This window comes from Phyllobates terribilis, unplaced genomic scaffold (assembly GCF_046119375.1).
Source record: "Phyllobates terribilis strain yellow unplaced genomic scaffold, ASM4611937v1 Scaffold_3__8_contigs__length_932513732, whole genome shotgun sequence".
In the NCBI taxonomy this organism is placed as follows: Eukaryota; Metazoa; Chordata; class Amphibia; order Anura; family Dendrobatidae; genus Phyllobates; species Phyllobates terribilis.
The window spans coordinates 876,586,118-876,601,907 of NW_027362763.1; positions in this window are offsets into that span (position 1 = coordinate 876,586,118).

Here is a 15,790-nt window from a genome sequence, read left to right on the forward strand (position 1 = left end):
GGCAAAAAGGTGAATAACACCTAGATTTGAACCGTGGAAGAGGAAAACCACAGTTCTAGTTCTCCGGCCTAAACCAGAATCTTTTAAACAGATATATTTGTGTCTGAACAGTCAGCGAGACACTCAAACTGTTTTTTTATGTAAAAAAGGCAAAAAGGTGAATAACACCTAGATTTGAACCGTGGAAGAGGAAAACCACAGTTCTAGTTCTCCGGCCTACACCAGAATCTTTTAAACAGATATATTTGTGTCTGAACAGTCAGCAAGACACTCAAACTGTTTTTTTTATGGAAAAAGGCAAAAAGGTGGATAACACCCAGATTTTAACCATGGAAGAGGAAAACTGCAGTTCTAATTTCCTGGCGTATGCCAGACTTTTTAAATAGATATATTTGTGTCTGAACAGTCAGCGAGACACTCAAACTGTTTTTTTTTATGGAAAAAAGGCAAAAAAGTGGTTAACACAGATATTTGAACCGTGGAACTCCAAAACCACAGTTCTAGTTATCTGGCCGAAACCAGACTCTTTTGAGCAGATATATTTGTGTCTGAACACTAACAGACACACTCAATTTTTTTTTTTTTTGGGGGGGGGGGATACCAAAAGGTTAATATCAATGACCTGGGGCTAAGTCTAGCAATTTGAGCAGCAGCAGCACACAGGACTGTAATGCAGTCTTTGTTGGTATAACCACTGCGTCTCCTATACAGCCTGCCTGCCTGATATCTGGGATGGATATTAGTCCTGAGAAGGACTGTTTGTTTGTTTTGCAGGCTTTAGAGACCCTTCACTACCTATGTTGCAGTATAAATCTCTCCCTAGCTCAGCAGCACTCTCCCTACATTTTCTGATCAGGAGAGACTGTGTCCAAGATGGCGTCGCCCGGTTTTAAATACTCGAGGTGACGCTGTGCGGCCAGCCAATCACTGTAATGCCCACAACCAACATGACTGCAGCATTCCAGTGACTGGCTGGCAATCCCTGCATGTTCATTGGCTCTGTAAAGAGCGCCAAACATGCAGGGCGGAGACCCGAGCTCCCGCCCGAGTAACCTGAAAATGCTTGGTGCTCGTCGAACATCCCGAGTAGTGAGATGCTCGGGCGAGTGCCGAGCAGTGTCGAGCATGCTCGCTCATCACTACTCTTTACTTTACAAGGGTCCGATTGACACCTTGTCTTCTCTAAACAAAAGGGCTAGGTGTTAGCTAATCTCATTAACCCAATCTCATTTGCATTCCCATTCCTGTAATTTCTGGGGCAGCTAAGAGCTGCTATTTTTAGCCTAAGAAGGTTCCATTAGGTAAACATGTTCCCTGGCTATTAATAACAGCTCACAGCTATTTAGCAAGCTGCTACATCACCACAATCAGCAACTAGCAGCGATTTGGATGCAGCGTATTTTCGCTGTGTCCAAAACGCTGTGTTCTAATGCCGCACTTGTTTTCTCAGTTCACGTGGATACACCGCATATAATGATATTTCAATTGGTCAAAATGTGCAGCAGAGACAAGCATGTCCACTACAGAAATTGACATGCTGTGGGTGAGTTTGGCTATGTGCCAACCATCAGGAGCCGTAGTGGGTTTGAAGCTGCATGTTTATGCAGCATCAAACCCGCAGCGGCCAGATGTTAGTGGATGGTATTTCTAGAAATTCCATGTCCACTATGCGTGCATCTGAGACTGCGGATCACCTATGGACACTGACATGCGGCGCGTCTTTCAGAACTGCAGCATGTCAAATTCTCTTGCGGAGTCGTTAGTGTCCGCAACAGAAATTTGACCACTAGAATGTATTGAATGCGGTAAATCCGCATGGTTCAGTGAACACAAGCAGACTTACCTGCGTTCAATAGAACGCAGCATTTTGGATGCAGCAAAAATATGCTGCGTCCAAAGCGCTGCTACTTCAGGATTGTGGGTACATAGCCTAAAGTGAAAAAAATGGAGTGGGCTCCCGTGTCATTTTCATAACTAGCAGAGGGAAAGCCAACCGCTGAGAGCTGATATTAGCAGCAGGGGAAGGGGCCATTAGCCAAAAATGTTCCTTGGCTATTAATAGCAGCCTACAGCTCTTTGCTTAGCTTTTACTGGCTAGATTACAAGGGGACCCCAGAAAAATATTGACGTAGGTTCCCCCTATAAAATCTAACCAGAACAGGCTAAACAGACAGCTGTGGGTTGATATTAATTGCCAGGGAAGGGGCCATGGATACTAGCCCCCTCCATGGCTAATAATATCAGCTCTCAGCAGCCCTAGACATGGCGCATCCATAAGATGCGCCAAAACTGGCGCTTAGCCTCAGCTCTTCCCGCTGCCGTATAGTGGTGGCGAGTGGTGTAATAAGGTTGGGGTTCATGTCAGCCTTGTATTAGCGGCTGACATGAAGCCCAGGTTAGTAATGGAGTAATGAGACGACCCCATTACTAACCCTGTAGTAAGGTTTTTGACTCTTTTTCAATAAAGACATGGCCAGAATAAAGTATTTTATTGAAATAAAATTACACCCGGTTTTAATAATTTATTTAAAAATAAAAACACCGTATACTCACCTGACGCCCAATCCCGAATCCCTCGTCTCCTGTAAGAAACCAAAGATAAAAAACAACCATATCCCTCACCTGTCTGCCATCATGATGTAATCCCAGTGTCCCACGACGATCCGGGTCACTTCTACAGCAGCCACATCAATCACTGATGTGACTGCTTTAGAAGACAGCACTGTATACACTGACAGGCGTGTAATCATTGCTGCTGCTGGGGCTGAGGTCACCTGAGTGCATCAGTGTTGCATGGGAAAATTCCCATCGGGCATCAGGTGCCGTAAAGTGAGGTCCCAGAGCTCATCAGCTGATCATCAGCTGATGAACTCAGGTGAATTCAGCGATTGCGCTCCCGTCAGTGAATTGCCAGCTGCCGGTTGATCGGGTTGCCGTGGGACATCGGGAGAACGGTGGACTGGTTAGAATAAGGTGTTTTTATTTTAATATAGATTTTTACTACTTCTCCCCTCAGCCACGCCTGCTCCCGCTGCTATCAGAGGGATCGGCGGTCAGATGATGGGAGGAGTAGTCTTCTTCCCCGGCCCGGGTACCATTCTTTGTGAGTTTTTGACTTATTGACTTTAATTGAGTCAGTCAAATATACAGCAAACATTCGCAGCAAATCCGCAAATATATTTATACTTGCTTTTTGCTGCAGATTTGACTGACTCAATTCAAGTGTATGGGTGAAAAACGCTGCAGATTTGCACAAAGAATTGACATGCTGTAGATTTAAACGCAATGACAATCCTGTCAGGAAAATTCCTGATCATGTGCACAGCACATCAGGATTGTCATTGCATTGGCTATCTCACAGATTACTTAGCGTTTTTGGTGCATTTCTGCGAGGAAAAAACACAGCGAAAATGCATCAAAAACGCACAGTGTGCACATAGCCTTAGTCCATACGTCAAATCCGAAACGGCTCACATACCCTGATTCTTTTCAAGGCTTTTCTTTAGGCTTCTTTCCTGTTTATGCCTGAGCATTTAGAGAGTATGAACTGCTGCTGTCACAAAGTGTCCATATCTTAATGCCTTACTTTGCTGGCTTACTCGGTATATATATCGGTATATACACTGCTCAAAAAAATAAAGGGAACACTTAAATAACACATCCTAGATCTGAATGAATGAAATATTCTCATTGAATACTTTGTTCTGTACAAATTTGAATGTGCTGACAACAAAATCACACAAAAATCATCAATGGAAATCAAATTTATTAACCAATGGAGGCCTGGATTTGGAGTCACCCCCAAAATTAAAGGGGAAAAACACACTACAGTCTGATCCAACTTTGATGTAATGTCCTTAAAAAAGTCAAAATGAGGCTCAGTATTGTGTGTGGCCTCCATGTGCCTGTATGACCTCCCTACAACGCCTGGGCATGCTCCTGATGAGGTTGCGGATGGTCTCCTGTGGGATCTCCTCCCAGACCTGGACTAAAGCATCCGCCAACTCCTGGACAGTCTGTGGTGCAACGTGACGTTGGTGGATGGAGCGACACATGATGTCCCAGATGTGCTCAATCGGATTCAGGTCTGGGGAACGGGCGGGCCAGTCCATAGCTTCAGTGCCTTCATCTTGCAGGAACTGCTGACACACTCCAGCCACATGAGGTCTGGCATTGTCCTGCATTAGGAGGAACTTAGGGCCAACTGCACCAGCATATGGTCTCACAAGGGGTCTGAGGATCTCATCTCGGTACCTAATGGCAGTCAGGCTACCTCTGGCGAGCACATGGAGGGCTGTGCGGCCCTCCAAAGAAATGCCACCCCACACCATTACTGACCCACTTCCAAACCGGTCATGCTGAAGGATGTTGCAGGCAGCAGATCGCTCTCCACGGTGTCTCCACACTCTGTCACGTCTGTCACATGTGCTCAGTGTGAACCTGCTTTCATCTGTGATGATAGCAGGGCGCCAGTGGCGACTTTGCCAATCCTGGTGTTCTGTGGCAAATGCCAAGCATCCTGCATGGTGTTGGGCTGTGAGCACAACCCCCATCTGTGAACATCGGGCCCTCATACCACCCTCTTGGAGTCATTTTCTAACCGTTTGTGCAGACACATGCACATTTGTGGCCTGCTGGAAGTCATTTTGCAGGGCTCTGGCAGTGCTCCTCCTGTTCCTTCTTGCACAAAGGCTGAGGTAGCGGTCCTGCTGCTGGGTTGTTGCCCTCCTACTGCACCCTCCATGTCCCCTGGTGTACTAGCCTGTCTCCTCTTAGTGCCTTCAGCCTCTGGACACTACGTTGACAGACACAGCAAACCTTCTTGTCACAGCTCGCATTGATGTGCCACCCTGGATGAGTTGCACTACCTGTGCAACTTCTGTGGGTTGTAGAGTCCGTCTCATGCTACCACGAGTGTGAAAGCACAACCAACATTCATAAGTGACCAAAACATCAGCCAGAAAGCATTGGTACTGAGATGTTGTCTGTGGTCTCCACCTGCAGAACCACTCCTTTATTGAGTGTGTCTTGACAATTGCCAATAATTTCCATCTATTGTCTATTCCATTTGCACAACAGCATGTGAAATTGATTGTCAATCAGTGTTGCTTCCTAAGTGGACAGTTTGATTTCACAGAAGTTTGATTTACTTGGAGTTATATTCTGTTGTTTAAGTATTCCCTTTATTTTTTTGAGTAGTGTATATATGGATAGATATACGGATAGCTAGATACTGTATATAGATAATAGATAGATATAAATATGTGATATATATAATCCGTAGTTTGCGTGTGTACCTTACTGCTCAGGTAACTTATTAATAAATGAGTAAATTTCTGGAAAAAAAAATGGCGTGGGGTCCCTCGTAATTTTATTAACCAGCAGAAGGAAAGCTGACAGCTGGGGCGGATGTTTTTAGCCTGGGAAGGTGGTAATACCCATGGAGCTTCCCAGGCTTCTACCATCAACCCACAGCTGTATTCTTAGCCTTCACTGGCTATTAAAATGGGGGACCCCCGCAAAAAAATGACGTGGGGTCCCCCTATTTTAACAGCTAGCAAAGGCTATGCAGACAGTTGGGGGCTGATATTAATAGCCTAGAAAGGGGCCATGAATATTGGCCTCCTCCGAGGCTAGAAACAGGAGCCCTCAGCTGCCCCAGAAATGGCGCATCCATAGGATGCGCCAATTCTGGCACTTAGCCTCGCTCTACCCACTGCCCTGTAGCGGTGGCAGTGGGGTTATCGGGTTGGGGTTGATGTCAGCTTATAATGTCAGCTGACATCAAGCCCAGGTTAGTAATGGAGAGATGTCTATAAGATGCCCCCATTACTAACCCCATAGTGAAGGTAAAATGTAAAATAAAAACACCCACACCCAGAATAAAATATTTTATTTAAAATAAAACAGACACCATTTATTGTTCTAAATTAAACCATACTTACTGTCACGCCCATTCCAGCTGAAGCCAACGATCTCCTGTAATAAAAATAAAATAATAAACCAACCTCATCCTTACCTTTCCGACGCAGTCCAAATAACGAGGGTCCCACGAAGATCCCATGAACAGAACAGCCAAATTGTATGTGACTGCTCTGTTTATTTGCTGACAATACACTGACTCAGTGTATTGTTGGTAAATGAGGTCAGCGCATGCGCAGTGAGTATTTTCCCACGCATGAAATGAGCATTGACAAGCAGTATTTTCAATGTATTGCTGGCTGCTGAACAGAGCAGTCACATTTTACAGTGTGGCTGCTCTGTTAAGGGTATTTCGTGGGACCCTCATTATTTGGACTGTGTTGGAAAGGTAAGGATGAAGTTGGTTTATTATTTTACTTTTATTACAGGTGATCATGGGCTTCCGGGACTAGGTGTAAGGTGAGTATATGATGTTTGTTTTTTTTGTTTTTTTTTGCAGGGGCTGTGAACATCGGGGACAAGGTGTAGGTGAGTATAAAGTGTTTTATTTTTATTTTAATTTTTTTTAATTAATTTTAACATTTTTTTTTTACATTTAGCACAGCACAGGCATCGGCGGATGGGAGACTACTGCTGTCATCCAGTGGCGCCTCTGCCCGCTGTTTCCTATGGCAGGAGGCGCCGGCTGATGGTGATAGTAGTACCATCAGCCGGCACCTATGACCCGCGGTAAGCTTTTTACCGCCAGGTCAATGTCACAGCTGTGGTATCATGCTTACACCTTTCAGCATGATGCCACAGCACTCTGATTGCAGTAATGCAATTACCGCCGATCAGAGCCTGTGTTTCCTGCGCTGTCACGCAAGTGACAGCATAGGAAACCAGGTAAATTTGGGTCCCCCATTCAAATGAATGGGGTCCGTGTTCGGGATTGGGGTTTAGGTACTGTTCTGGTACCCAAACACGAACTTTTAAATAGCTGTTCGGTGTTCGTCTATATTAGCAGAACCCGACCAGTCACGGGTTCGCCCATCACTAGTCCCTGAGTATATGACAGACCTGCCTGACATGAGACCGATGTGACTTGAGGTCAGGTGAATAAATTAAAATGTCATCAAGGTAGATTTGTCAACCCAAATGACATTTCGAGGTTCCCATAGTGTCCTTCAAGGGTATTGAAGGCTTTCTTCCACTCATCCCCCTCCTTCTGGGGTCTAGTTTAGAGAACCATTGGCTCCCACAATCTGATTAAAGAGGTCTGTGATGAGAGGGAGAGGATATGGATCCGAACCGTGATCCGATTAAATTCACAAAAGTCTAAGCAAGGGCAAAATCCCCCGTCTTTTTTCTTGACAAAGAAAAATCCTGCAACAACGCAGATGAAGAAGGTCTAATATGTCCCTTTGCCAGACTTTCAGAAGCATAGCCCTTCATGGCCTGCCACTCTGGACTAGAGATGTTGTATAACCTGCTCTTTGGCAACTTATCCCAAGGATAAGGTTAATGGTGCAATCATAAGGACAATGTGGAGGAAGTTCCTGACACTCCTGTTCTGAAAACACATCCCCGAAGTCAGATAGGTATTCAGGCAGAGATTTAGTATTTACCTTGGCTAGCTGGGTGCACAAGCAGTGTTCCTGGTAATACTCGCTCCATTTAACCACCTCCTGAGTCTGCCAGTCTACCACAGGGTTGTGTAGCGTAAGCCAGGGTAATCCTAGTACCACAGAAGAGGGCAGGCCCTCTAGTACATAACAGTCTATAAGTTCGGAGTGCATGCCTCCTACCTATAGATGCATCATCCGAACAACCTGAGTAAAACACACCTGGCTCAGGGGTGCAGAGTCAATAGCAATAATGGGTATTGGTTTAGATAATACATGTGGTTTGAGGTTTGGACAAACCTGGCATTGATCAAATTTATCCCCACCTCACTGTCCAGAAAGGCAGAAATGACCACCTTCTTTTTGCCGAGATGGATCTCGGCCGGTATTAAAAATTGAGATCTACCCACGGAGGAGATAAGTACACCCGGGTTGCCAACCTCCCCGCAACCAGGGCTCATTAGTTTTCCATCAGCTGTTTACGGGGGTGGGGTGGTATGGAAGGACATGTACCCACAAAATGACCCCTTTCACCACAGAAAAAGCACTCTCCCGGTTTATGCCGAGCTACCATTGCACCCACAGAACGTGCTGCCCCACCCAACTGCATGGGTTCCATGGAAGACTCAGTTCCAGTTTCCCTTGACTCCGGGCCTCCCGCAAATACGAGTGTCTCCTTATGTCTCTTATGAAGATGGCAGTCCACCTGGGAGGCTAGAGACATGTCGGTCTCCATGGAGACCGGGGTCTCATGCAGGGCAAAAGCATCCTTTATCTCTACCGATAACCCTTGAATAAACTGGCTACAGAGTGCAGGGTCATTCCACTTAATGTCTGTAGACGACCTCTGAAACTCAGAGCAATACTCTTCTGCCGGCCGGTCTCCCTGCCAAAGCTGACATAGTGTGGACTCGGCCAGGGAGATGGGGTCGTGGTCATCGTATATGGGACCTAACAACTGAAAAAATTCCTCAATCGTCCTTAGAGACTGAGTGTCATCCAGAAGAGAAAAAGCCCAGGAGATCACCCTGAAGGAGGGAAATGAAGTGAGGCCGCAACTTGAAGTATAGTTTACAGGCTTCTCTGAAGACAACAAACGTATCACATCTCCCAGAGAACCTGTCAGGCATAGTGACCTTGGGCTTCACCAGGGGTTGTGTGGGAGTCGCGCTCCCCAAATCAGACAAGTTTGGTTGCTGCAAAACAGCAGAGTGAATATCTGCCACCTCTACACTGAGCTGCTGCAGTTGCCCAGCAAAGGCAGTAATAGGATTCATGATGGATCAAAAAATAGTATGGACCAGTGTTACTGTCATGTTGCTGTTGTCTGACAATGCGAAACCAGCGGTTCCTACCCTGTCCCTAACACTAGAGGCGCCCTATCTATCCCTGTTTCCCAGGTTACATCAGAAGGTGAAAATGCTGGGGCCATGTACCTTGCTGTTGTCCTGAATCAGCCCTTATCTGTCCCCTCCCCCACCCAGGGAAGTGGGGAGGACTAGTGTATGTAAGTACACCAACCAGACAAACAAGGATGGATGTACAGGTATAAAATACCAAACACACAAAATATACACTCACAAACAACAAAGGGAGACACTGAAGGGATGAAAGAGGTAAACAAAAATAGAAGAGGATGGGAGTATGCACACAACCAAAACACCAAGCAACAGTCACAGAACAACTCTCCTTAAACGCCTCTACTGAACACCGGATCCTCCACTCCTTCACCAGGCAGTACAAAACTTAACACTGGCAATACAGATAGCCAGAGCAGAGACAATATAGGAGAAGGCAGTGGCTGATACTCCTACACTGCTGAATGAAACTAGCACCATTTAATAATCAGGAGAAGTGCTTTTACTCAATGGAGGAGTACGTAAACTCAGACGTTGCGGTCTGGCTGCTCTATTTTGCGGTAATCCCATTACACAATCTTTTACAATTCAGCTTCACTCAGTGGATGTCTTTGCCACATTTTTACCCAACTTTCAAAATAATGAACACTCACCACTTTCACAGGGTAAAATTAGCATTGTGTAATAAAATAGCACTATATAAATAAACAACAACAATAAAAATAAAATTGCTGCAAACACTAACCAGTGTAACAACAATAAGAGCTTATAAACTACAGCGAAACAGATCTGCACAGAATTGTACTCAAAGCCCAACCATCTGCAGTAAGTTGCAAATGTATCGAGCGCACAGTCCTGCAGGAACTGGAGCAATCGATAAACAATATTAGATGCAATAAATAATCCACAATGTTATTATAAAGCATTTATGTGACTGAAAATATGGAGGGAGATCTGTATAAAATAGTATCACAACATATGTAACAATCATTATTTCATACAAAAAGAGTTAAAAAAAAAACAGCATTCATAATAACAACACCTATCCATATACAAATTCACCTAACCATGATTTGCAGATCCTCATAATAAATAATCTGCAGCTTCACAACATTTTTTCGGCTCCATTAGACCCGAACAATACAGCAGCGTTAAAGGGGTTGCACCAATTTAGCACATTATCACCTACCTTATTATTCACAGGTTTGATCATAACTTGCGGATTGCTTTAGGTCTTACTAGTAGGTGCATTACTTATCCCAGCAACATCAGTGCCCTCATCGGAATGGAGCAGTGGATAAGCATGTGCATTATTAATGCATTTATGGTCTATAGGACTCCTGGCAGTCTTATAGACAATGAATAAAGCAGTGGGGCACCTGTAGACCATCACCTCTTTCCAATGAAGGCACTGCAGAGCCCATTCTTGGGATTGTTGGGGTCACAGTGGTGTTTCTCCAGCAATCAAGTTATCACCTATCCCAAGGATAAGTGATCATTTTAATTTCCTAATTTGCTATTGTAGCGCCCCGAGGGCTCGGTTGCTACAGGGGTATTGCTCCTCAACCAGAGGTGTGATATTCCACTCCCAGGTAAGGATGGAGTGTGGACCAGGGCTCAGTTAGCTGCACACACATACACTCCCCATTTCCTGGAGACAGCTCGACGGTGCTCACATATTGCAGGCACAGCTGACCATGTCCCTGGCTAGAGTGGGGAGGGGGGAGAGAACCCAGTGGTGTAGGAGCAGAAAGGGGACGGTTTCTGGAGCATAGGAAGGAGCTCATTGGGTATTGGTCACCTGAGCTCAGACACAGAGAAGTAGATAAAAGGTGGGAGCCATCTTAGGCTCAGCCTGAGCTCAGCTCCACGAGGCAGGCCTAGAGAGAAGGCCGGGGCCAGAGAAGAGAAGAGGAGAAGGAGAAGGATGGAAGGAGAAGAGACAGAGGAGTGGAAGGGCTCCAGAAACAAGAAGGCAGAAGGGACCCTAAGTGTGCAGAACGGTCAGCAACCGTTGCAAACCCCATTATACCGGGTGAAAGGGTCAGGCCGTGGAAAGGTACCGGATCCCTAAATTGGTGGAGGCGAATCTACCCTCAGCCAAGAACCGGAGGTTGTGACAATTTATTGGTGCGACCCCCCGCTAAACCTGCTAGGAAGGCACCATATAGGATAGCGGGAAGTGAAGGCCAACGCTTACCCGACACGGTCCGCGGTAGCTGGACAGAAGTCAGGACACTGGTGGGGCACGAGAGGCCAGAGAAAGGACAGAAGGGGGTCCTGTGCCATACTCCTGAATTGCCTGGGGGTTGACCGAGCTCCTCACCTGGTGGACGCAGCACGGCTCGGGCAGTCCTTGCTGACAGAAGTGACTTGGATAACAACTGTGAGTAAAAGACCCTGGACTGCATCATTGGACTCTGCGTGATTTCTGCTGCGCTTGCACCATCACCCCCAGCATCCACCTACACTGCCCTGAGGCTACACTCTTCCCGTGGGGAGTTATCCTACCCCTGTGCTGCACCCCAACACCAGCCTCAGCGGTCTGCCTTGCAGCGGCGGTTATCTCTGACCGCAATCCACGGGTGGCGTAGTCGGACATTCAAAACACTGATAAATAGACTGACACAACATTGGTCTGACCGCCCTGAGCCACGGGACCGGGTTGCCACTACTACCCCCATCAGTACCGTACACTAGAAGGCCCGGTTCCGGGTACCCCACGGCCCAGGGGGCGAGTCACTATAAACCATTAAAGGGAGTCTGTCACCCCCAAAACTCAAATTAAATAATTTCTACATTCATAGTAGTAACTTAGGCCCAATGTAAATCATAGTACAAATTTCATTTTAGATAAAAAAAAAACAACATTTTATTGGAAATGTAAATGAGGGGACCTCAGTGCATCCTTAGCATGGACAAGCTTTTGGTGCACCATTCTGCCCCCTCAATTAATAGCTTGAGTAGAAATCTTGCGGGTGTATATAACTGTTCTCTTCTTTCCTCTGCAGTCTTCTGCCCTTCTATAAGTATAGGCATCAAGTGCCTTCTGTGCAGTTGCCATTAACTGATTGCAGTTGCCATTCAGAAGGCACTTGTTCTCTGGTGCACATGTCTAATCAGCTTGTTGGCCTACAGACTTACTGCCTCCCTCCCTGCCTAACAATGCTGTGGGGCTGTAAGTATGGGCTCTGGGCAGATTCAGAACGCTATTAACCTGCAGATTAACCCCATATCTGCAGATTAATAGTATTTTTTCACTTGACAGGTTCCTTTTAATCTTGGGTAGAGATGAGCAAATTGATTCATACTGAATAGAAATAGTTAAAAAGTCCCCAAAAAAGAATCAGAATACTTTAGGATTCAAAATCATAACATAATATTATTACCTGTATTAGGCCTGCCCCTCACCTGTTGGTCTTCTGCAGATTTCAGGTCTTCGGAACTGTGTTTAGTCTTCACTTATCCAGTGCTGATGAGACCTCACAAGGTAACTGATGTGCATCACCCCACATGACTACATAAGGCCTAAACAGTGCTGATGATCCAGGCCAAAGAATGATCTAATGACTAATTTTAAGCTAAAGGAGGACTGGGCAAGGAGCTGTTGTATCAGGAAAGGCAAGTATATCTTATTTTTTTAATCCTTCCTGGTCCTTCATTTATTATGCCTGGAGCCTGGAGACGCCTCAGAGCATATTAAATGTCTTTTCAGGTCGAACTCAATTCACACCTAAATTTGAACTGAATTAAATCTGCTCGACGATCTGTGCGAATCTATCACATATTAATTTTGGGAGATTTTCTCATCTCAAATTCATGATTATGTCATTTTTTTGACCGTCCCTTTGAGTGCTTTACTAGTATTCAAGATGCTTCTGGCTGATTTTCAAGATTGCACCTAAATTACTAGATCACTATGGTGGTGACTAGATCACAAATGTAATCTCTAGATCCCTGTGTTGATGTTCTAGTGATACCAGAAATATACTATCACTAGATCATTATGAAGATAACTTGATAACTCACTATCATGCTTTTTGATGAAGAGTTCTAAGGAAAATCATTTTAAAAGCAAATATTTTAGTTTTTTTAAGGTACACTCACACTAGCATAGATTCTCTAATGCAAGAGAATCGTCTCGATTATGATAATGACACTCGGCTCAAACTCTGTCATAGTTGGATCCGAGTGTCATGTTAGTGTAATCCAGTTCTCTCACATGACGTAATCATAGTACAGGTGCAGAGAAGATAGGGAACTTAATTTCTCCATCTTTTCTATTGTCTCGTTGCGCGTAAATCAAATTGTACTGGGAAGACATCCGAGTGTAGTCTGATGTTTTCCACACACTCTTAGATTTGTATAGGTGCGCGTGGTCCGATTTGTGGAGCCACTTGCAGCATGCTGCGTTTGATTTTTCATGCCGAATCAGCATGAGAAAAAAAATCGCAGATCTGCACTGCCCCAGTGTAACATTGGGCCAAGTGCTATCCAATAAAACATTGGATAGCACTCGTCTGAGTTATACGCTAGTGTGAGCAAGCCCTTATACTAAGTTACTGCTGAATGTTTCCCAGAGGATGGATGTCATTTTTCGCTGTCTTTTACTAATTACCTAGCCAGTAGCCTGACTTTTTGAATGATGAGAATGTGGTGAATGATTTGCTGACCATGTCCAACAGTTAAATAATACATATACTATACAGAAATCAAATTTTTAGGCTAAATCTGACTTGTGTTCATCTGTCTGAATGTGCTGCTTCTGCTGCATATATTCAATTTCACTGTTAGTTGTAAGGAAAAAAAAGAGCATATCAAAGTCAATAAAATACATTGTGATGGAATTTCACAAGTCCAGGGTTACACAGATAGATATATTTTATGGACATAATCAGATAGTAGGTTTCCTAGATACATATAACACTAGCTAGCAAGTGTCTTGCTCTAGGCAGCGTTACTTCAGAGGTGATCATATATACAGTGCTTCAATCTGTGTATTACTAAAATAGCCACTCAATTTTCATCAAGCATTTGTTGCTGAATTTCAGCTTCAAGGCAGCAGCATGGATAAAAGCTATTTAAATCATTTTTCTCCCATACATACTGAAAGGGCAAGGTTATTTAAAGACTACATTTTCAAAATGGATTTTATGGTGCAAATCAATGACAAGTAGAAAAACAAATAATTTTACAGGCCTGCTTTTAGAAATAATTTAATTGAGGGGAAATGTGCAGGTAAGTTTCCAGTAAAGATATTTTGTGAAAAATCTCCATGAAATCTCCATCTGTAATGAAGACTTGACCGACTCATTCCCCTTTGTAAATTAAATTATAACAACCTTATAGAAGAACTATAAATATATCTTCCCCATTGTTTAGAAATTCACAAATCACAAACACTTCTTGTCAGCTTCAGGCCTCTTTCAGACATATTTCTTTGTATGTACGGTATTTAAAAGAAACAAACATTTCCATTAGGGTTTTTGATAAACTTTGATCAGTATTTTGTCAAGGTGTCAATTTTTACCATCCAATAGAAATTTTCTCGTATGCAAAAAAAGAAAATTGCAAACTGTCTTACCCATTTCAATATTAAAAACTGACTGCAAAGATATTTTACATGAAAGGTATCTGTGTGTAGTCTGTGATTTGAATTGACCCATAGAGACTTGTATGAATACATTTGATCTCTGACTCAGATTAAAAATAGACATGTTTCTGTGATTTTTTGCTGACTATAATGGGTATGTGTTGTGACAGAGTCACTGGTGATATATGTGAGGGGAGATATGTTTCACTGCGGCTACTTGCCTTAGTGAACTAAACCTACAATTTCCTCCAGCATGTTATGTGTTGGGAGTTAAACCACTATGTTCAAAGGGAGTGTTTTTTTTTGAATGGCATAGAAAGGAAGGGAAGTCATTCACCATATCTCCACCTCAGGATGTGGCTGAGCAAGGTTAAATGCTCAGTCACTGTTTTTTTTTCTTTGGTTTGGAGGAGAAAGTGTCCAGACTGTGAGTGGATGCCAGAGAGCTCCACAGAAGGACTTTGCTAGACTGTTTCTATTACCAACAGCGGCCGAAACCCGCTCACCTATGAACTGTGATACACTTTATCTCTTTTTGTTTTCTTGTTATCCTGGAGAGGACTTGTTTATTTTGTGGAACCGTGATGTGGTTTAAGCCATATAATAAACCCGTAGGAAGTTAAACCAAGACCTGTTTCCTGTGTCTGCCTCTGTGAGAGCCGAGCAAGTAGTTTTACCATAGTTGGTGTGAAAGTGCTGGCAAGATTCCAGGAACACGTGTACCTGCCACAGAGAATCGTGGATGTCCTGGGTGAAGGCTGTCAGCCAGCCAGAGATGTCAAGCAGCATGGAGGAGCTTATCAAGCATTTAGTCCAGAGCCAACAGCAGCAACACCAGCAGCCCCTACAGCAGCACCAGGAGCTACAGCAGCACATCCTGCAGCAGCAGCAAGCTCAGCAGGAAACAGTGGGCAGAGGTTCTGGCACCATATTTGTAGGGCGAATCCCAAAAGGCATATTATGACTTAGTGCTGCAGGATGCCAAGGAATATGCAAAACTAAAGACAGTCACTTCCCCATACTGGGATGCCCGAAAGGGGGCAGGTTCACCACGGAGGGGGTTTAGAGCCACAATTGGGGGGCATTCCACTTCCACTGAAGGTGCCGCAAAAACTGTTGTTAAGGATGTGGTCTGTTGGTGGTGTCACAATCCTGGACCCATAGCCGCCCGGTGTCATATGTCCCCTGAGCCAATGGACTGCAGCTTAGACAGACGGTGTTCCTATTATGCTTATCTGGCCTGAAGTGTGGACTGTCAACTCAGTGAGGGGCTGCAGGCATGTGCCGTGTCCATTAATGGAGTAAAGTTTATT